Source organism: Phyllobates terribilis, unplaced genomic scaffold, assembly GCF_046119375.1.
Source record: "Phyllobates terribilis strain yellow unplaced genomic scaffold, ASM4611937v1 Scaffold_11__3_contigs__length_659146591, whole genome shotgun sequence".
Taxonomy (NCBI): Eukaryota; Metazoa; Chordata; class Amphibia; order Anura; family Dendrobatidae; genus Phyllobates; species Phyllobates terribilis.
In genome coordinates, this window is record NW_027362771.1 from 610,630,765 (window position 1) to 610,654,816 (window position 24,052).

The following is a 24,052-nucleotide window of genomic DNA, read 5'->3' on the forward strand; positions in this document are numbered from 1 at the left end:
CACTAGTTTCGGGGACCGGTCTCCCCCTTTGGCCTGACCCCTCCACGCAGGTGGATTCGGGCGTGCGGTGGCGACTCGCCCGTCCGAACCCCTGAGATCCCTTCATTCCTCGTTCCTGGAGCCTTCTCCGCTCCTCTTCCTTCCTTCTCCCTCTTCCAGGCCTGGGCCTCTGTTACTAGGCCCGCCTCCGGAGCAGAGCTCATGCAGAGCCCCTGCTCCCTGCCACTTCTGCTCAGACTTCTCTGCACTGAACTAAGATGGTGACCACCTTTTATACTCCCTTCTCAATGCACCCAGGAACTGCTTCCTCCCTGCTCCTGCACTACAGGGTTCCCCTTCCTCAGTGTTCCCTCCCCCCACTCCAGCCTGGGACAGGGACTGTCGTGCCCATCTCAGGGGCATATTGGTCGCCCTGCCCCACGGCAATGTGGTGTAATGCATGCATGTGTCGGGTCCTGATCCACACTACATCCTTACCTGAGAGTGAGATATCACGCCTCTGGGTGAGGTGCAATACCTCTGTAGCAACCGAGCCCTCAGGGTGCTACAGTTCCCTTTATCTTCAGCCTAGGTGATGTATTGCGATACAGGGCCGTGATTTTGGCTATAAAAGGGTCCCCTAGACCCCTACCCCAAGCTTTTTAAGAGAATCATATATGGCGTGCCAGGAGACTCTATGGAATGCTTTCTCAGCATCCAAAGAGAGTATCTAATTACAAATTTTTAACTGCATCTAGCCCAGGAAATACTTTGTGCCTCATAGCAGGGTCTGCTAGTCAGCGGATTATCCCGGCTGTTAAGCAAGCTACACCACCTGTAGTTTGGACACTTCATTTTTTCAAAGGAAGAGCATCAGGAGGCACCCCAAGGCATAGGGGCTCGGACTGGCAGTAGGATGCCTTGCGGTGGACAGCCGAGCTCGATCCTTATAAAAGCTTTTTAACTGCAGCAGCTTTAGTGGACGCTACTGGAGCTGGAATTACGCGGCTGCTGGCATGAGACTTGCCCTCCAATAGATCCTTGTAAATGGATTTAAAGTGTATTTATTCAAATTAGAGAGACAATTTAAATTAAAAAGCTTAGAGCTGCCTCCACCACAGGGGGGCTCGCTCGACCCACCAGCGGACAGGCACCAGTATTGGGAGAGGGGGGCTGGCCGTCAGGGTTCACCGCGGCTCTGGCACAAACCCGGCGACACGGAGGTGGCACGGGCAGGAGCGGACTGAACGTGTCGGCTTCTCACTTTTTGGATTTTAGAAGGGCATGACATGCCTATATCTGTGTCTCCCCCTCCTTTTACTCCTCCACCTCTTTTCTTTTCGCATGACTATATGTACTTGTCACTTATACATGTGTTAGTTGTGTCTTCTGAGCAGTTTGTCAGCTTTTGGACACCTTTGAAGGTGTTTTCTATGTGTTTCTATGTGTTTTTGTTTGCCTGCCATTGGTTTTAACGGTGTTCGAAGGTGTTCGACGAACAGTTCGACGAACAGTTCGGCGAACACACGGGTGTTCGACGAACCAAACCGAACTCGAACACTACGGGGGTGGCTCAACACTAGTGAAGATCACTTGATGTTACATTTGCTTTCTTAGAGAACACAGAAGCCAAATAGGAATTTAAAAGTTCAGTCTTCTCAACATTATTATTGACCACTTTACCCTTTCATCTTTTAAAAATCCTATAGCATCTTTGGCTTTTCTTTTACTTTTTACTTACTTCCAAAATCCTTTCTTATTGCTTTTGGTCTCATTTGCGAGCCTCAATTCATTACTGGCTTTAGCTCTTCTAACGCTAGCCCAGCTTTCCCTGCAGACAGCATTTTATTCTTCTTTAGATATGAACCCTTCTTTCCATTTGATACTCATTTCTTTGTTCCTTTTTAGCAAGCTTTTAAGTTCAGTATTCAGCCATCCTGGTCTCCATAAATGCTTTCCATTCTTCCTTCTTTTCGGGATTGTTACTGATTGTGCAGTGAGAATTAAATTTAGCAAAATCTCCCATCCTTCCTGGACATTTCTTTCCTTTAGAACATCCTACCTTCCCTTCCTTTTTACTGAGTCCATTAAAAACTTCCTTTCTACAGTCCAATCTTATAATCTCAGTTTTCGCATATTTTCCTCCTTTTGTAGTTCAAAATTAATGGATAGCATGATCGCTGCCTCCTAAGTTCTCAATCCCCTTTTTTCCTCAACCGTTTCCTAATTTTTGGTAAAAATTCAATCCAAATAAATAATGGCAGCGGTGGGACTTGGACACACGCCTCCAGAGAGACTGAAGCCTAAATCCAGCACCTTAGACCGCTCGGCCATGCTACCTCTTACAGATGTTTAAAGTTATTTATATCAGAAGTTTGCTTTGGATGCAAGTGGCAGAAAATATTTTATATCCAATAAGACAAAGAGACAAATGTTATTATGCAACAGCAACATAATTATCAGGGAATTGTTTGTACATTGACTCTGGGGCACCATTTTACAAAACATATGACTTGTATCCAGATATTTACCTAATCTTTCCTATGTTGGCTCATGCGCTAATTTTTAGATATCACTGAATTAGGTGGTATAGATAACTTGCTATGATCTCTTATATACAGGACACTCAAACATGAAGGATTCCTACACCCCCGCCTGTACGTAACAGGTAATCAGAAGCAGCAGCAAGGAAGACATTATACAGCAATGTAGAGCAATGTAGCTATGAGTTCATCACTAGGGTGACTTACTGGAATGCAGCAGAAGCAGCATGGCTCTGTTTATGTTTGCTAATCACTCTGCTCATCTTGTATTGATAATCCTAAAAAGGCAGCAGGGATATTAGCTAGCAGTTAGACTTCTTTTGACCAAGATTGATTTTGGCAAATTTTGAGAATGATTGATCATTGATTGAACTGACATGGATGTAACATAGATGGTAAATTATGTAATTCTGATGCCTAAAGCCAACATGACTATTCATATGCCGTATTCATACGTATGACTTGCTCACATGTTCCTTTTTACTTCTACAGCACAGTGAAGATCACTTAATGTTACATTTGCTTTCTTAGAGAACACAGAAGCAAAACAGGAATTTAAAAGTTCAGTCTTCTCAACATCATTATTGACCACTTTACCCTTTTCATCCTTTAAAAATCCTATAGCATCTTTGGCTTTTCTTTAACTTTTGACTTACTTCCAAATCCTTTCTAATTGCTTTTGTTCTCTCTTGCAAGCCTCAGTTCATTACTGGCTTTAGCTCTTCTAACGCTAGCCCAGCTTTCCCTGCAGACAGCATTATATTCTTCTTTAGATATGAACCCTTCTTTTCATTTGATATTCATTTCTTTGTTCCTTTTTAGCAAGCTTTTAAGTTCCTTTTTCAGCCATCCTGGTTTCCATAAATGCTTTCCATTCTTCCTTCTTTCCGGGATTGTTACTGATTGCGCAGTGAGAATTTAATTTAGCAAAATCTCCCTTCCTTCCTGAACATTTCTTTCCCCTAGAACATCCTACCTTTCCTTCCTTCTTACTGAGTCCATTAAAAACTGCCTTTCTACAGTCCAATCTTAAAATCTCAGTTTTCGCAGGTTTTCCACCTTTTGTAGTTCAAAAGTATAGGATAGAATTACCGCTGCCTCCTAAATTCTCAACCCCCTTTACTTCCTCAACTGTTTCCTAATTTTTGGTAAAAATTAGATCAAAATAAATAATGGCAGCGGTGGGATTTGAACACACACCTCCAGAGAGACTGGATCCTTAATACAACGCCTTAGACCGCTCAGCCACGCTACCTCATACGGATGTTCAAACTTATTTAAATCAGAAATTTGCTAATGATATAAGTTGCAGAAAACATTGTATAACTAATTAGACAAAAATACAAATGTTATTATGCATGAGTAACGTAGTTATCAGGGATTTGTTTGTACATTGACTCTGGGGCACCATTTTACAAAACATATGACTTGTATCCAGATATTTAACTAATCTTTCCTCTGTTGGCTCATCCGCTAATTTTTAGATATCACTGAATTAGGTGGTATAGATTACTTGCTATGATTTCCCATATACAGGACACTCAAACATGAAGGATTCCTACACCCCTGCCTGTACATAACAGATAATCCGAAGCAGCAGCAAGGAAGACATTATACAGCAGTGCAGAGCAATGTATCTATGAGTTCATCACTAGGGTGACTTACTGGAAAGCAGCAGAAGCAGCATAGCTCTGTTTATGTTTGCTAATCACTCTGCTCTTCCTGTATTGATAACCCTAAAAAGGCAGCAGGGATATGAGCTAGCAGATAGACTTCTTTTGACCAAGATTGATTTTGGCAAATTTTGAGAATGGTTGATCATTGATTGAACTGACATGGATGTAACATAGATGGTAAATTATGTAATTAATTCTGATGCCTAATGCCAACATGACCACTCATATGCAGTATTCATACCTATGATTTGTTCACATGTTCCTTTACTTCTACAGCTCAGTGAAGATCACTTGATGTTACATTTGCTTTCTTAGAGAGCACAGAAGCAAAATAGGAATTTAAAAGTTCAGTCTTCTCAACATCATTATTGACCACTTTACCCTTTTCATCCTTTAAAAATCCTATAGCATCTTTTGATTTTCTTTAACTTTTGACTTACTTCCAAAATCCTTTCTTATTGCTTTTGGTCTCTCTTGCAAGCCTCACTTCATTACTGACTTTAGCTCTTCTAACGCTAGCCCAGCTTTCCATGCAGACAGCATTATATTCTTCTTTATATATGAACCCTTCTTTTCATTTGATATTCAATTCTTTGCTCCTTTTTAGCAAGCTTTTAAGTTCAGTATTCAGCCATCCTGGTCTCCATAAATGCTTTCCATTGTTCCTTCTTTTTGGGATTGTTACTGATTGTGCAGTGAGAATTTAATTTAGCAAAATCTCCCATCCTTTCTGGACATTTCTTTCCTTTAGAACATCCTACCTTTCCTTCCTTTTTACTGAGTCCATTGAAAACTGCCTTTCTACAGTCCAATCTTAAAATCTCAGTTTTCGCAGGTTTTCCACCTTTTGTAGTTCAAAAGTATAGTATAGAATTACCGCTGCCTCCTAAATTCTCAACCCCCTTTACTTCCTCAACTGTTTCCTAATTTTTGGTAAAAATTCGATCCAAATAAATAATGGCAGGGGTGAGATTTGAACCCACGCCTCCATAGAGACTGGAGACTTAATCCAGCGCCTTAGACCGGTCAGCCACGCTATCTCATATGGATGTTTAAACTTATTTAAATCAGAAATTTGCTAATGATGTAAGTTGCAGAAAACATTGTATAACTAATTAGACAAAAATACAAATGTTACTATGCATGAGCAACGTAGTTATCAGGGATTTGTTTGCACATTGACTCTGGGGCACCATTTTACAAAACATATGACTTGTATCCAGATATTTAACTAAACTTTACTCTGTTTTCTCATCCGCTAATTTTTAGATATCACTGAATTAGGTGGTATAGATTACTTGCTATGATCTCCCACATACAGGACACTCAAACATGAAGGATTCCTACACCCCTGCCTGTATGTAACAGATAATCAGAAGCAGCAGAAAGGAAGACATTATACAGCAGTGCAGAGCAATGTAGCTATGAGTTCATCACTAGGGTGACTTACTGGAAAGCAGCAGAAGCAGCATGGCTCTGTTTATGTTTGCTAATCACTCTGCTCATCCTGTATTGATAACCCTAAAAAGGCAGCAGGGATAAGAGCAAGCAGTTAGACTTCTTTTGACCAAGATTGATTTTGGCAAATTTTGATAATGGTTGATCATTGATTGAACTGACATGGATGTAACATAGATGGTAAATTATGTAAATAATTCTGATGCCTAAAGCCAGCATGACCACTCATATGCAGTATTCATACGTATGACTTGCTCACATGTTAATTTTCTTCTACAGCACAGTGAAGATCACTTGATGTTACATTTGCATTCTTAGAGAACACAGTAGCCAAATAGGAATTTAAAAGTTCAGTCTTCTCAACATCATTATTGACCACTTTACCCTTTCATCCTTTAAAAATGCTATAGCATCTTTGGCTTTTCTTTTACTTTTGACTTACTTCCAAAATCCTTTCTTATTGCTTTTGGTCTCTCTTGCAAGCCTCACTTCATTACTGGCTTTAGCTCTTCTAACGCTAGCCCAGCTTTCCCTGCAGATAGTATTATAATCTTCTTTAGATATGAACACTTCTTTTCATTTGATATTCAATTCTTTGTTCCTTTTTAGCAAGCTTTTAAGTTCCTTATTCAGCCATCCTGGTCTCCATAAATGCTTTCAATTCTTCCTTCTTTTTGGGATTGTTACTGATTGTGCAGTGAGAATTAAATTTAGCAAAATCTCCCATCCTTTCTGGACATTTCTTTCCTTTAGAACATCCTACCTTTCCTTCCTTTTTACTGAGTCCATTGAAAACTGCCTTTCTACAGTCCAATCTTAAAATCTCAGTTTTCACAGGTTTTCCACCTTTTGTAGTTCAAAAGTAAAGTATAGAATTACCGCTGCCTCCTAAATTCTGAACCCCCTTTACTTCCTCAACTGTTTCCTAATTTTTGGTAAAAATTAGATCCAAATAAATAATGGCAGCAGTGGGATTTGAACCCACGCCTCCATAGAGACTGGAGCCTTAATCCAGCGCCTTAGATTGCTCAGCCACGCTACCTCATATGGATGTTTAAACTTATTTAAATCAGAAATTTGATAATGATATAAGTTGCAGAAAACATTGTATAACTAATTAGACAAAAATACAAATGTTATTATGCATGAGTAACGTAATTATCAGGGATTTGTTTGTACATTGACTCTGGGGCACCATTTTACAAAACATATGACTTGTATCCAGATATTTAACTAATCTTTCCTCTGTTGGCTCATCCGCTGAGTTTTAAATATCACTGAATTAGGTGGTATAGATTACTTGCCATGAACTCCCATATACAGTACACTCAAACATGAAGGATTCCTACACCCCTGCCTGTACGTAACAGATAATCAGAAGCAGCAGCAAGGAAGACATTATACATCAGTGCAGAGCAGTGTAGCTATGAGTTCATCACTAGGGTGACTTACTGGAAAGCAGCAGAAGCAGCATGGCTCTGTTTATGTTTGCTAATCACTCTGCTCATCCTGTATTGATAACCCTAAAAAGGCAGCAGGGATATGAGCTAGCAGTTAGACTTCTTTTGACCAAGATTGATTTTGGCAAATTTTGAGAATGGTTGATCATTGATTGAACTGACATGGATGTAACATAGATGGCAAATGATGTATTTAATTCTGATGCCTAAAGCCAGCATGACCACTCATATGCAGTATTCATACGTATGACTTGCTCACATGTTCCTTTTCTTGTACAGCACAGTGAAGATCACTTGATGTTACATTTGCTTTCTTAGAGAACACAGAAGCAAAATAGGAATTTAAAAGTTCAGTCTTCTCAACATCATTATTGACCACTTTACCCTTTTCATCCTTTAAAAATCCTATAGCATCTTTGGCTTTTCTTTAACTTTGGACTTACTTCCAAAAACCTTTCTTATTGCCTTTGGTCTCTCTTGCAAGCCTCACTTCATTACTGGCTTTAGCTCTTCTAATGCTAGCCCAGCTTTCCCTGCAGACAGCATTATATTCTTTAGATATGAACCCTTCTTTTCATTTGATATTCATTTCTTTCTTCCTTTTTAGCAAGCTTTTAAGTTCAGTATTCAGCCATCCTGGTCTAAATAAATGCTTTCCATTCTTCCTTCTTTTCGGGATTGTTACTGATTGCGCAGTGATAATTTAATTTAGCAAAATCTCCCTTCCTTCCTGAACATTTCTTTCCTTTAGAACATCCTACCTTTCCTTCCTTTTTACTGAGTAAATTAAAAACTGCCTTTCTACAGTCCAATCTTAAAATCTCAGTTTTCACAGGTTTTCCACCTTTTGTAGTTCAAAAGTAAAGTATAGAATTACCGCTGCCTCCTAAATTCTCAACCCCCTTTACTTCCTCAACTGTTTCCTAATTTTTCGTAAAAATTAGCTCCAAATAAATAATGGCAGCAGTGGGATTTGAACACACGCCTCCAGAGAGACTGGAGCCTTAATACAGCGCCTTAGACCACTCGGCCACGCTACCTCATACGGACGTTCAAACTTATTTAAATCAGAAATTTGCTAATGATATAAGTTGCAGAAAACATTGTATAACTAATTAGACAAAAATTCAAATGTTATTATGCATGAGTAACGTAGTTATCAGGGATTTGTTTGTACATTGTCTCTGGGGCACCATTTTACAAAACATATGACTTGTATGCAGATATTTTACTAATCTTTCCTCTGTTGGCTCATCCGCTAATTTTTAGATATCACTGAATTAGGTGGTATAGATTACTTGCTATGATTTCCCATATACAGGACACTCAAACATGAAGGATTCCTAAAATCCTGCCTGTACGTAACAGATAATCAGAAGCAGCAGCAAAGATGACATTATACAGCAGTTCAGAGCAGTGTAGCTATGAATCCATGACTAGGGTGACTTACTGGAAAGCAGCAGAAGCAGCATGGCTCTGTTTATGTTTGCTAATCACTCTGCTCATCCTGTATTGATAACCCTAAAAAGGCAGCAGGGATATGAGCTAGCAGTTAGACTTCTTTGAACCAAGATTGATTTTGGCAAATTTTGAGAATGGTTGATCATTGATTGAACTGACATGGATGTAACATAGATGGTAAATTATGTAATTAATCCTGATGCCTGAAGCCGACATGACTATTCATAAGCCGTATTCATACGTATGACTTGCTCACATGTTCCTTTTTACTTCTACAGCACAGTGAAGATCACTTGATGTTACATTTGCTTTCTTAGAGAACACAGAAGCAAAACAGGAATTTAAAAGTTCAGTCTTCTCAACATCATTATTGACCACTTTACCCTTTTCATCCTTTAAAAATCCTATAGCATCTTTGGCGTTTCTTTAACTTTTGACTTACTTCCAAATCCTTTCTTATTGCTTTTGGTCTCTCTTGCAAGCCTCACTTCATTACTGGCTTTAGCTCTTCTAACGCTAGCCCAGCTTTCCCTGCAGACAGCATTATATTCTTCTTTAGATATGAACCATTCTTTTCATTTGATAATAATTTCTTTGTTCCTTTTTAGCAAGCTTTTAAGTTCAGTATTCAGCCATCCTGGTCTCCATAAATGCTTTCCATTCTTCCTTCTTTTCGGGATTGTTACTGATTGCGCAGTGAGAATTTAATTTAGCAAAATCTCCCTTCCTTCCTGAACATTTCTTTCCTTTAGAACATCCTACCTTTCCTTCCTTTTTACTGAGTCCATTAAAAACTGCCTTTCTACAGTCCAATCTTAAAATCTCAGTTTTCGCAGGTTTTCCACCTTTTGTATTTCAAATTATAGGATAGAATTACCGCTGCCTCCTAAATTCTCAACCCCCTTTACTTCCTCAACTGTTTCCAAATTTTTGGTAAAAATTAGATCCAAATAAATAATGGCAGCAGTGGGATTTGAACACACGCCTCCAGAGAGACTGGAGCCTTAATACAGAGCCTTAGACCACTCGGCCACGCTACCTCCTATGGATGTTCAAACTTATTTAAATCAGAAATTTGCTAATGATATAAGTTGCAGAAAACATTGTATAGCTAATTAGACAAAAATACAAATGTTATTATGCATGAGTAACGTAGTTATCAGGTATTTGTTTGTACATTGACTCTGGGGCACCATTTTACAAAACATATGACTTGTATCCAGATATTTAACTAATCTTTCCTCTGTTGGCTCATCCGCTAATTTTTAGATATCACTGAATTAGGTGGTATAGATTAGAGATGAGCGTTGTTCTGCTCGAAGTGTTCGCCAATCTCAAATTCGAGCTGTTTTGGGCGGTGTTCGAGCCGTTCGGCGAACACGAATGATTTGAGAAATATTCGGCTGTTCGAGGTTATGTTCGATAACTGTTCGTGCACCAAAATCATAACTGGATTTTTTCTCAGTAATGATGAAAATTAATGTTAATACGCAGTTTGAGTGTACAGCGGGGTGGGGGGAGGGGCAGGGGATGGATCTCTGCAGGAATAATGAAGATCTCCATTTTTTTTTCTCTTTCCCACATTTACAGTGGGGAGGTGCAATCTGTAAGCCTATCAGCAGTGCACACACGGAGCGAAGTGCTTTTTTTCACACAAGCAAGGGCATGTGTCATTGGCAGTGTATGTCACATGTCCTTGACCTATAAGACCAAGCCATTTTCCCCGTCGCCACCATTTTCTCACTGCTGCAGCTGCGCGTTAGACGGCACCGCTGTTGCTGTGTGCGCTATACCTTGTTAATTTCAAGCCAATTTTCGCACAAATCTACAGATAGCTTGGGAGTAGAGAATAGTTGTGATTGCAGTCCATTTAAGGACTAGGTTACAGCATTTCCTATGACTTTTATCAGGCAGGTCTGTGCTCTTAAATAGATAGATTGTGGGAGTAAAGACTAATTGTAATTGCAGTCCTTTTCAGGACTAGGTTACATCAGTTCCTATCAGTTTTTGCCAGGCAGGTTTGTGCCAGTGCTGTGCAAGTTTTTTTCACAGCATTTGGCTTAATCTAGCAAAGCTAATCCTTTTTGGCCTATTGCAGAGTGTGTTAGTCAGTGGAGTAGCCTATCTGTGTTGAAAGATATACCACCTGTGTATAGAATACCAATTTTTTTACTGCACCTAGTGAAGTAAAATCTTTTGGGCATAGCATCATTCTATTAGTCCATCTATACTGACCTTCATCAGGTTGCAAATTGAATATAATTTTTTTCTGCATCTAGCTCTGAAAAAATATTTGGGCTTCTAGCAGTGTGTGGGACTTGTTCTATAAGTCCATCTATACTGACCTCCATCAGGTTGCAAACTGAATATAATTTTTTTCTGCATCTAGCTCTGAAAAAATATTTGGCCTTCTAGCAGTGTGATGGACTTTCTCTATTAGTCCATCTATACTGACCTCCATCAGGTTGCAAACTGGATATATTTTTTTTCTGCATTTACCTCTGAAAAAATATTGGGCTTCTAGCTGTGTGTGGGACTTGTTCTATTAATCCATCTATACAGACCTCCATCAGGTTGCAAACTGAATATAATTTTTTTCTGCATCTACCTCTGAAAAAATATTTGGGCTTCTAGCTGTGTGTGGGACTTGTTCTATTAGTCCATCTATACTGACCTCCATCAGGTTGCAAACTGAAAATAATTTTTTGTCTGCATCTAGCTCTGAAAAAATATTTGGCCTTCTAGCAGTGTGTGGGACTTTCTCTTTTAGTCCATCTATACTGACCTCCATCAGGTTGCAAATTAAAAATAATTTTTATCTGCATCTACCTCTGAAAAAATATTTGGGCTTCTAGCTGTGTGTGGGACTTGTTCTATTAGTCCATCTATACTGACCTCCATCAGGTTGCAAACTGAATATAATTTTTTTCTGCATCTAGCTCTGAAAAAATATTTGGGCTTCTAGCAGTGTGTGGGACTTTCTATATTAGTCCATCTATACTGACCTCCATCAGGTTGCAAATTTAAAATAATTTTTATTTGCATCCAGCTCTGAAAAAATATTTGGCCTTCTAGCAGTGTGTGGGACGTTCTCTATTAGTCCATCTATACTGACCTCCATCAGGTTGCAAATTAAAAATAATTTTTATCTGCATCCAGCTCAGAAAAAATATTTGGCCTTCTAGCAGTGTGTGGGATTTTCTCTATTAGTCCATCTATACTGACCTCCATCAGGTTGCAAATTAAAAATAATTTTTTTCTGCATCCAGCTCTGAAAAAATATTTGGCCCCCTAGCAGTGTGTGGGACTTTCTCTATTAGTCCATATATACTGACCTCCATCAGGTTGCAAACTGAATATATTTTTTTTCTGCATCTACCACTGAATAAATATTGGGCTTCTAGCTGTGTGTGGGACTTGTTCTATTAATCTATCTATACAGACCTCCATCAGGTTGCAAACTGAATATAATTTTTTTCTGCATCTACCTCTGAAAAAATATTTGGGCTTCTAGCTGTGTGTGGGACTTGTTCTATTAGTCCATCTATACCTACCTCCATCAGGTTGCAAACTGAAAATAATTTTTTTGTCTGCATCTAGCTCTGAAAAAATATTTGGCCTTCTAGCAGTGTGTGGGACTTTCTCTATTAGTCCATCTATACTGATCTCCATCAGGTTGCAAATTAAAAATAATTTTTATCTGCATCCAGCTCTGAAAAAATATTTGGCCTTCTAGCAGTGTGTGGGACTTTCTCTATTAGTCCATCTATACTGACCTCCATCAGGTTGCAAATTAAAAATAATTTTTATCTGCATCCAGCTCTGAAAAATTATTTGGCCTTCTAGCAGTGTGTGGGACTTTCTCTATTAGTCCATCTATACTGACCTCCATCAGGTTGCAAATTAAAAATAATTTTTTGTCTGCATCTAGCTCTTAAAAAATAATTGGCCTTCTAGCAGTGTGTGGGACTTTCTCTATTAGTCCATCTATACTGACCTCCATCAGGTTGCAAACTGAATGTATTTTTTTTCTGCATCTACCTCTGAAAAAATATTGGGCTTCTAGCTGTGTGTGGGACTAGTTCTATTAATCCATCTATACAGACCTCCATCAGGTTGTAAACTGAATATAATTTTTTTCTGCATCTACCTCTGAAAAAATATTTGGGCTTCTAGCTGTGTGTGGGACTTGTTCTATTAGTCCATCTATACTGACCTCCATCAGGTTGCAAACTGAAAATAATTTTTTGTCTGCATCTAGCTCTGAAAAAATATTTGGCCTTCTAGCAGTGTGTGGGACTTTCTCTATTAGTCCATCTATACTGACCTCCATCAGGTTGCAAATTAAAAACAATTTTTATCTGCATCCAGCTCTGAAAAAATATTTGGCCTTCTAGCAGTGTGTGGGACTTTCTCTATTAGTCCATCTATACTGACCTCCATCAGGTTGCAAATTAAAAATAATTTTTATCTGCATCCAGCTCTGAAAAAATATTTGGCCTTATAGCAGTGTGTGGGACTTTCTCTATTAGTCCATCTATACTGACCTCCATCAGGTGGCAAATTAAAAATAATTTTTTGTCTGCATGTAGCTCTGAAAAAATATTTGGCCTTATAGCAGTGTGTGGGACTTTCTCTATTAGTCCATCTATACTGACCTCCATCAGGTTGCAAACTGAATAAATTTTTTTTCTGCATCTACCTCTGAAAAAATATTTCGGCTTCTAGCTGTGTGTGGGACTTTCACTATTAGTCCATCTATACTGACCTCCATCAGGTTGCAAATTGAATATAATTTTTTTCTGAATCTAACCCAGCCAATAGTTTTGGCCTAATACCACAGTTTGGCCACTCAGCTCTGCTCGGTTCCCATCCATTGTTTTTTTGTGCAAACAACTCCAGAGTTGTGAATTAGTTAACCACCAAAATGAGTGGAAAAAGGCCTGCTGCTGGTGGAAAGGGGAATAGGCGTGTTGGGAAGGGGAAAAAAGGTTGTTTCCGTGGGGTAGGTGTTAAAGCAACAGTAACATCTGCAGAAGAAATACCATCTTCCAGGAAAACTAAAATGTCTACTTCTTTTAGCGGACAATGTGATAAGATCCCTTTCTTACGGCCACGCCAATCGCTACAAATTCCAGATGAGGCACAAAAACAGCAGGTGCTTCAACGGATATCAAGTGCTCCTTTAAGTGGGCTCTCCTCCACATCAACTTCAACATCACAAATACTCCAGTCCTCAAAGGTGTCACCCCAATCGCACTTGCTTCCTCACAGCTCCCAAATCTCCAGCTGCCCGTCTGAGTAGGAGGTAGAACAGATGGTTGAGTCTGCAGAGCTGTTTACTCATACTATAGCCTGGGAATCAGAGGTCGACTCCAGCGCTTCTGTGAATCCAGACGAGGAAATGATCTGCACTGATGCCCAGAATCTTTATGAATCAGTTCCAGGACCAGACGCAGAAGGTTCTGACCATATTGTAGACCCTCCTTCCCAAACTGTAACTCCTGTTGGTGGAGACAATGAGGAAGACGATGATGAGACTCAAATACCTGATTGGAGCGACAACTTTAGTTTTTTGTCAGGGCAGGAACAGGTTGGCTCTGAGGACGACGGGTGTGATAACGCACAGGTTGATGATGATGAGGTTGGAGATCCCACTTACTGTCAACCCACAGTCAGCCAAGAGATGAGGTCAGCAGAGGAGGTGGAGGAAGATGCTAGTGACGACGAGGTCAGGTTGCGCCTTCCTGGACAGAGGCGTAGTACTGGAAGCATGTCAACAACTGCATCCTCAAACACAACTCTGCCTCTCACCACAAGTCGTGGTGGCTCTTCAGGTCGCATGGGTGCTAAGCCTTGCATAGCCTGGGCATTTTTTCAGATCGATAAAGATGACCCAACTCGTGTTATCTGTAACATTTGTCAGCAAAAGCTAAGTAGAGGCCAAAAAATACATAGTTTGAGTACTTCATGCATGAACCGGCACATGGACATGAAGCATAAGTTGCAGTGGGAAGCTCAGTGTGCTACAATGCGGCCTAGCCGGCCGGGCCAACCACCGTCTGCCATATCTTGTGCATCCGCGCCCTCTTCATCCTCTGTGACTGGGGGACAGCAGTCACACCTGTTTTGGGGCGCAGACCTGCCACCTCTTTACCCGCAACAGCCAGCATGATTGGCAGGTCATCATTTTCTTTGGAGGTGGTAAAACCAGCTGGTGTTGAGAGCTGTCCGACATCGATAGCACCACCTTTGGATCAAGGCAACCTAACATGTCCGCCTGCATCTTCCTCACAGACCGGCAGTTTGCCGGGGACACCCTTATCAACCCCGTCTAAGCACAATAGCCAGCCCTCGGTCCCTCCGATGTGGACAAGTAAAAGACCATTTCCTCCTAGCTATGAGAAAGCTAAGAGGTTGAATTTCACCATCTGTAAGCTCTTGGCTACAGAAATGCTGCCTTTCCGCCTGGTGGACACAGAGGATTTTCGAGACCTTATGTCCATCGCAGTGCCCCAGTACCAGATGCCCAGTCGGCACTACTTCTCAAAGAAAGGTGTGCCTGCGCTCCACCAGCATATCGCACACAACATCACCGCTTCTTTGAGAAACTCTGTGTGTGACAGGGTGCATTTCACCACAGACACTTGGACGAGTAGGCATGGACAGGGGCGTTACATGTCGCTGACTGGGCACTGGGTAACTATGGTGACAGCAGGACAAGGGGCTGCTGTCCAAGTCTTGCCGTCCTCACGAGTTGTGCGTTAATCCTCTTTATGTCAAAGTTCCTCCACTGCTTCTGCCTCCTCAACCTCCTCTCGGTCTTCCACCTGCACCCAAAGCCTGTCTGGTCATGCCACAAGCTTTCTAACTGTGCAGAAGGGATCCTGCACACCTCCCTACTATGCTGGCAGTAGTTCTCAACGTCATCAGGCGGTTTTTACTTTGAAATGTCTGGGAAATGTGAGTCACACAACTGAGGAGTTGTGGTCAGCTCTGGAGAACCAGTTTCATGAATGGTTGTCTCCACTGGACCTGAAACCAGGGAAGGCCATGTGCGACAATGCTGCAAACCTGGGTGCGGCCCTTCGCCGGGGCAATGTCACACACGTGCCTTGTATGGCTCACGTGTTGAACCTAGTTGTCCAGCAATTTTTAGCCCACTATCCCAGACTAGATGGCCTTCTGCAGAGGGCACGGTCGCTGTGTGCTCACTTCCGCCGTTCGCATCCCGCAGCTCAGCGACTTACATCTCTACAGAAGTCGTTGGGCCTGCCACTTCACCGGCTAAAATGCGATGTGAGTACCTGGTGGAATTGAACTCTGCACATGTTGCAGCGACTGTGGCAGCACCGACAAGCCCTGGTGCAATACGTTCTGACGTATAGCCTGGGCCAACGAGATCCAGAGGTGGGGCAAATCACGCTGGAGGAGTGGTCTCAGATCAGGGACCTATGCACCCTTCTGCACAGTTTTGAAATGGCGACGAAGATGTTTAGTGCTGACGATGCCATTATCAGCATGACTATTCCGGTGATTTACATGCTGGAGCACATGGTAAACAGAATTCGGAGTCAGGTGGTGGCACAAGAGGAGGTGGAGGAAGTAGAGGAGGAGGAGTTGTATGCGGAAGGGCTAACATCTGCAAGGTCCAGACGGTCGGCAGCACCAAGGTGGCAGGCATGTGAGGGTGGGGGAGATGGTTTTACCAGGGCGCATGGTAGCAGCCAAACTAGTGAGGAAGGTGCAGGAGCCCAGGAAGAAGTGGAGGACGAACTGATGGAAGACTCATCAGATGAGGGAGACCTTGATCACATTTCTGTTGTGCGAGGTTTCGGGGAGAGGACAGAGGAAGGAAGCATGATTGTTACCTCGCCACCAACACAACAGGGACTTGGTGCTCCTGGATGCGCAACACACATGAGTGCCTTCTTGCTGCACTACCTGCAACATGACCCTCGAATTGTGAGAATTAGAAATAATCCTGACTACTGGGTTGCCACACTGTTAGATCCCCGGTACAAAAGTAAATTTGCAGAAATTATTCCTGCCATAGAAAGGGATGCACGCATGCAGGAGTATCAGCAGAGACTGTTGCAGAATCTTACATGTGCTTTTCCACAAAACACCAGTGGTGCACGTAGTGAATCTCACAGTTCCAACTTGCCAAACGTGGGACCATCAAGTGTTCAGCACTCAAACCATAACAGAACCACAGTATCTGCTGGTAACATCAATTTTGCGGAATCATTTCACCACTTTTTTAGCCCATCCTTTGCAAGGCCACAGGAGACAAGAAGTCTGACACATAGTCAATGCCTAGAGACGATGGTACAGGAGTATCTCCAAGTAAACATTGAAGCCATGACTGTGTCACTGGACCCTTGCTCTTTTTGGGCTTCCAATCTGGATAAATGGCCGGAGCTAGCCACTTACGCCTTGGAGATCTTGTCATGCCCCGCAGCCAGCGTTCTGTCTGAACGTGTGTTCAGCGCTGCTGGTGGTGTGCTGACAGATAAGCACACGCGGCTCTCCACTGATAATGTAGACAGACTCACGTTCATAAAGATGAACAAATCATGGATCCGAAACGACTTTTCTACCCCTGTGTCATCCTAGGGAGAGTAAAAGCTTGATGATTGGTTAAAATCACCCTACCAACCGTTTTAAGCTTTCAAATTACTAATCATGTTTATCTGTATCTTGACTGGAAAATAATTTGGGCTTTGTAGCAGTGTGCAGCACTGATCCTATTAGCCCATCTATACTAAGCACCACCAGATTTAAAATTAATAATAATTTTTAGCTGCATCTAGCCCGGAAAATAATTTTGGGGCTCCGAGATGGGCAAGACACATAAGTGCCTTCTTGCTGCACTACCTGCAACATGACCCTCATATTGTCAGAATTCGAAGTAATCATGACTACTGGGTTGACACACTCTTAGATCTCCCAAACTTTTCGATCAACCTTTTCATTTTAATAAAGACCAAAAAAATGGTCATTTTTGAAATTATAAGCATTAGCAGGTTATTAGAAACTGAAATCAAACAGTTTTCAACTCAAAACTTTATTCTAGGTGATGTTACATTTTCACATAGGACCCCTTGTTCGAAAGGAGCCTCTGAACTCTCTCGTCCATTGAATTTGTCAGGTTTTGGATGGTTTCTGCTTCAATTGTTTTGCATGAGGACAGAATACCCTCCCAGAGCTGTTGCTTAGTTGTGAACTGCCTCCCGCCATCATAGACACTCCTTTTGATGATGCTCCAGAGGTTCTGAATGGGGTAGAGGTCAGGGGAGCATGGGGGTCACACCATAAGTTTGTCCCCTTTTATGCCCATATCAGCCAGAGATGCAGATGTTTTATGTGCAGCATGAGATGGTGCATTATCATGCAAAAAAATGATCTTGCTGTGAAATACATGGTTCTTCTTCTTGAACCATGGCAGGAAGTGTTGTTTGAGAAAATCCACATACATTATGGAGTTCATCTTTAGCGCCTTCAGGGATCCTAAAGGGGCCGACAATCTCTCTCCCCATGATTCCAGCCCAAAACATTACTCCACCTCCTCCTTGTTGGCGCTGTAGCCGTGTTTGCGTGGGGTGTCCATCAACCAGCCATCCTCCACTCCATCCATCTGGACCATCGAGCGCTGCACGGCACTTATCCGTGAACAAAACAGTTTTGAAATCAGTCTTCATGTAATGTTTGGCCCACTGGAGCCGTTTCTGCTTGTGTGAAGTGGATAGAGGAGGTCAACAGGATGGCATATGCACAGCTGCAAACCTCTGAAGGACCCTGCATCTTGTTGTTCGGGGGACGTTGGAGGCACCAGCAGCTTCAAAAACTTGTCTGCTGCTATGACAAGGCTTTTTTGCCGCTGCTCTTTTAACCTGACGTAATTGCCTGTAGGAAAGAGTCCTCAATTTGCCCTTATTAGCACGCACACGTGTGTACTGTGAATCAGCTACATACTTCTTGATTGCCAAGACACTTCATCCTGATCATCGCACAATGTTGATTGTAGTCATGCCTTGACCTAAACACTCCACAATTTGTTGCTTCTCAGCAGCCGACACATCCTTTTTCTTACCCATTTTGGCAGAAAATGTAGGCTGCTTAATAATGTGAGACAGCCTTCTTAAGTAGTCTTGCCTTTCATTGGACACACCTGCCAAACTAATTAGCACAGGTGTCTGCAATTGCTTACAGTGATATAAAGAGCCCTGACACACATCACCATCAATGAGTTTAACTGACAAACAAACAAATTCTTCCCTTATCACTCCTAAACACTTTTTGCATAATAATTTGGAACACAGTGAACATGTGCTTTTCCACAAAACACCAGTGGTTCACGTAGTGAATCTTACAGTTCTAACTTGCCAAACGTGGTCTGTATGGAGTTGTTCAATAAAGGGCCCAAAATTAAGATAACATAGATGGGAGAGGTCTCTATGAATAGGAATTCCTAAGTATTTGATACCCTGTGAGGGCCAGGCAAAGGGAAAGTTGGACTGGATGGAATCCTATATGGATTTGGGGAGGGAGACATCGAGGGCCTCAGACTTCGCTGCATTGATTTTAAAATTTGACCATGTAACAAAGTGATCTATTTCAGCCATAACAGCATGGATGGATATATGTGATTGAGTGATATATAATAGTACATCATCAGCAAATAGAGAGCACTTGTACTCGGTGCCTCCCACCTCAATCCACCTAATATTGGGGTTATGGCGAATTGATGAGAGCAGGTGCTCCGTCACTAGGATGTATAAGAGAGGGGACAGAGGACATCCCTGCCTTGTCCCATTGGTGATTGTGAAAGGTGATGAAAATGTTCTGATGCACCCCCTAGGCCTTGGGACACCCGGAGCCGGACCCTTTTTGGTGGATGCTGGTGGTTGTAGTCTTCGTGGTGGCGACCCGGTTCCGTGGCTCAGGGTGGTCAAACCAGTGGCGGAACTATTTATGTGGTTTTGATGTTTAAATGTCCGACTACGCCACCCGTGGATTGCGGTCAGAGTGAACCTGCTGCTGCCGGGCAGACCGCTTAGGCTGGTGTTGTGGGTGCAGCAGAGCGTAGCATAACTCCCCACGGGAGGAGTATAGCCTCAGGGCAGTGTATGCGGAGGATGGGGGTGATGGTGCAGGGCAGCAGCAGTAACGACACGGAGTCAGTGATGCAGTCCAGGGTCTTTACTCACAGTTCTTATTATCCAGACCACGTCTGCAGGTAACGGCTGCCCACGTCGTACAGTGCTCACCAGGTGAGGGGCTCAGACAACTCCCAGATAACTTTGGAGCGCTTCACAGGACCCCCTTTGCGTGTCCTTTGTCTGGCCTTTCTTACCAACCCTTCTGTCCGGCTGCCTCGGGCCTCCTCTTGGTAAACTTGGCGCCAGTTTCCCTGACCCTATGTGCTGCCCTACTAGCGGGTGTAGCGAGGGGCTGCGCCACATAAAATGTCACAGCCTCCGGTTTCTAGCTGAGGGTCGTTTCCTGCCTCCACTAGTTTCGGGGACCGGTCTCCCCTTTGGCCTGACCCCTCCATGCAGGTGGATTCGGCCGTGCGGTGGCGACTCGCCTGTCCGCACCCCTGGGATCCCTTCGTTCCTCATTCCTGGAGACTTCTCCGCTCCTCTTCCTTCCTTCTCCCTCTTCCAGGCCTGGGCCTCTGTTACTAGACCCGCCTCTGGAGCAGAGCTGATGCAGAGCCCCTGCTCCCTGCCACTTCTGCTCAGACTTCTCTGCGCTGAACTAAGATGGTGCCCACCTTTTATACTCCCTTCTCAATGCACCCAGGAACTGCTTCCTCCCTGCTCCTGCACTACAGGGTTGCCCTTCCTCAGTGTTCCCTCCCCCCACTCCAGCCAGGGACAGGGACTGTCGTGCCCATCTCAGGGGCATATTGGTCGCCCTGCCCCACGGCAATGTGGTGTAATGCATGCAGGTGTCGGGTCCTGATCCACACTACATCCTTACCTGAGAGTGAGATATCACACCTCTGGGTGAGGTGCAATACCTCTGTAGCAACCGAGCCCTCAGGGTGCTACAGTTCCATTTATCTTCAGCCTAGGTGACGTATTGCGATACAGGGCCATGATTTTGGCTATAAAAGGGTCCCCTAGACCCCTACCCCAAGCTTTTTAAGAGTATCATATATGGCGTGCCAGGAGACTCTATGGAATGCTTTCTCAGCATCCAACGAAAGTATCTAATTACAAATTTTTAACTGCATCTAGCCCAGGAAATACTTTGTGCCTAGTAGCAGTGTCTGCTAGTCAGCGGATTATCCTGGCTGTTAAGCAAGCTACACCACCTGTAGTTTGGACACTTAATTTTTTCAAAGGAAATGCTTCGGGACCACGGGATACTCAGTGAAGAGCATCAGGAGGCACCCCAAGGCATAGGGGCTGGGACTGGCAGTAGGATGCCTTGTGGTGGACAGCCGAGCTCGATCCTTATAAAAGCTTTTTAACTGCAGCAGCTTTAGTGGACACTACTGGAGCTGGAATTCCGCGGCTGCTGGCATGAGACTTGCCCTCCAATAGATCCTTGTAAATGGATTTAAAGTGTATTCATTCAAATTAGAGAGACAATTTAAATTAAAAAGCTTAGAGCTGCCTCCACCACAGGGGGGCTCGCTCGACCCACCAGCGGACAGGCACCAGTATTGGGAGAGGGGGGCTGGCCGTCAGGGTTCACCGCGGCTCTGGCACAAACCCGGCGACACAGAGGTGGCACGGGCAGGAGCGGACTGAACGTGTCGGCTTCTCACTTTTTGGATTTTAGTAGGGCATGACATGCCTATATCTGTGTCTCCCCCTCCTTTTACTCCTCCACCTCTTTTCTTTTCTCATGACTATATGTACTTGTCACTTTTCCATGTGTTAGTTGTGTCTTCTGAGCAGTTTGTCAGCTTTTGGACACCTTAGAAGGTGTTTTCTATGTGTTTCTATGTGTTTTTGTTTGCCTGCTATTGGTTTTAACGTTGTTCGAAGGTGTTCGACGAACAGTTCTACGAACAGTTCGGCGAACAGTTCGGCGAACAGTTCGGCGAACACACGGGTGTTCGACGAACCGAACCGAACTCGAACACTACTTGGGTGGCTCAACACTAGTATAGATTACTTGCTATGATTTCCCATATACAGGACACTCAAACATGAAGGATTCCTACACCCCTGCCTGTACGTAACAGATAATCAGAAGCAGCAGCAAGGAAGACATTATACAGCAGTGCAGAGCAATGCAGCTATGATTTCATCACTAGGGTAACTTACTGGAAAGCAGCAGAAGCAGCAGAAGCAGCATGGCTCTGTTTATGTTTGCTAATCACTCTGCTCATCCTGTATTAATAACCCTAAAAAGGCAGCAGGGATATGAGCTAGCAGTTAGACTTCTTTTGACCTAGATTGATTTTGGCAAATTTTGAGAATGGTTGATCATTGATTGAACTGACATGGATGTAACATAGATGGTAAATTATGTACTTAATTCTAATGCCTAATGCCAACATGACCACTCATATGCAGTATTCATACGTATGACTTGTTCATATGTTCCTTTTCTTCTACAGCTCAGTGAAGATCACTTGATGTTACATTTGCTTTCTTAGAGAGCACAGAAGCAAAATAGGAATTTAAAAGTTCAGTCTTCTCAACTAGTGTTGAGCCACCCCCGTAGTGTTCGAGTTCGGTTCGGTTCGTCGAACACCCGTGTGTTCGTCGAACTGTTCGTCGAACACCTTCGAACACCGTTAAAACCAATGGCAGGCAAACAAAAACACATGGAAACACATAGAAAACACCTTCAAAGTTGTCCAAAAGCTGACAAACTGCTTAGAAGACACAACTAACACATGGAAAAGTGACAAGTACATATAGTCATGCGAAAAGAAAAGAGGTGGAGGAGTAAAAGGAGGGGGAGACTCAGATATAGGCATGTCATGCCCTTCTAAAATCCAAAAAGTGAGAAGCCAACACCGCCAGTCCGTTCCTGCCCGTGCCACCTCTGTGTCGCCGGGTTTGTGCCAGAGCCGCCGTGGACCCTGATGGCCAGCCCCCCTATCCCAATACTGGTGCCTGTCAGCCGGTGTGTCAAGGCCCCCCATGGTGGGGGGGGGTAACATCTGCAGAAGAAAGATCATCTTCCAGCCAAACTAAGATGTCGACTTCTTTTCATGGACAATGTGATATGATCCCATTCTTACAGACACGCCCATCGCTACAAATTCTAGATGAGGCACAAAAACAGCAGGTGCTTCAACGGATATCAAGTGCTCCTTCAAGTGGGCTCTCCATCACCTCAATTTCAACATCACAAATACTCCAGTCCTCAGAGGTGTCACCCCAATCGCACTTGCTTCCTCACAGCTCCCAAGTCTCCAGCTGCCTGTCTGAGTATGGGGTAACACAGATGGTTGAGTCTGCACAGCTGTTTACTCATGCTATAGCCTGTGAAACGGAGGTCTGCTCCAGAGCTTCTGTTAATCCAGATGAGGAAATGATCTGATCTGATGCCCAGAATCTTTATAAGTTGGATCCAGGACGAGATGAAGAAGGTTTTGAGCATAATGTAGACCCTTGTTCCCAAACTGTAACTCCTGTTGGTGGAGACAATGATGAAGACGATGATGAGACTCAAATACCTGATTGGAGCGACAACTTGCCTTTTCGGTCAGGGCAGGAAGAGGTTGGCTCTGAGGACGACGGGTGTGATAACACACAGGGTGATGATGACGAGGTTGGAGATCCCACTTACTGTCAACCCACAGTCAGCCAGTCGATGAGGTCAGCAGAGGAGGTGGAGGAGGATGTGACTAGCCCTGGGGATGGGGATGACTCGGTACCCGGGCATTTGCCTGGCCTTGGGGATGTCGCGGTGGTCGGCTCCCTGGCCCGTACCCTGGGGTCTCTCTTTAAAAGGGTGGATAATTGTTAATTTTATAAGAGTTCATGACGCCGCCTGTGGTATCTGGTGACAAGCACCAGCGCTGCAGCAGCCCACTGAGGCCGGTGGTATGGCAGCTCGATGGTATAGCTCCCCACAGGTGGAGCTAGGTCTCAGGGCAGCATATGCAGGGGGAATGCAGGACAGGCGAGACCCAGCTGGGTCAGAGCAAGAACGGGAACGGACACGGTAGTCACTTCAGTACCTTTTACTGGTGGAAATTCAGGCACATCCCGGAGCACTGTAGGGTGAAGGGTGCATATCAGGATCCTCCCCAATGAGCGGGTGTAGGGCCTCCTGTTTGTTGCCTCTGCGTAGTAAGTTTCTGACCTGCCTGGAGCTAGGCCTAACTTTGTCTCTGTCCTGCGCTGGCTGACCTTGTGGTAGGGCCTTCTCTTGGAATTCATGCTCCCAGTATGCGGGGCCTAAGCATCTCCTGGCTCTGTTACATATCAGCACCTTAGCGATCCTGAGACTTTAGTTCTCCAGGGATACCGGTTATGCCTTACTGGGT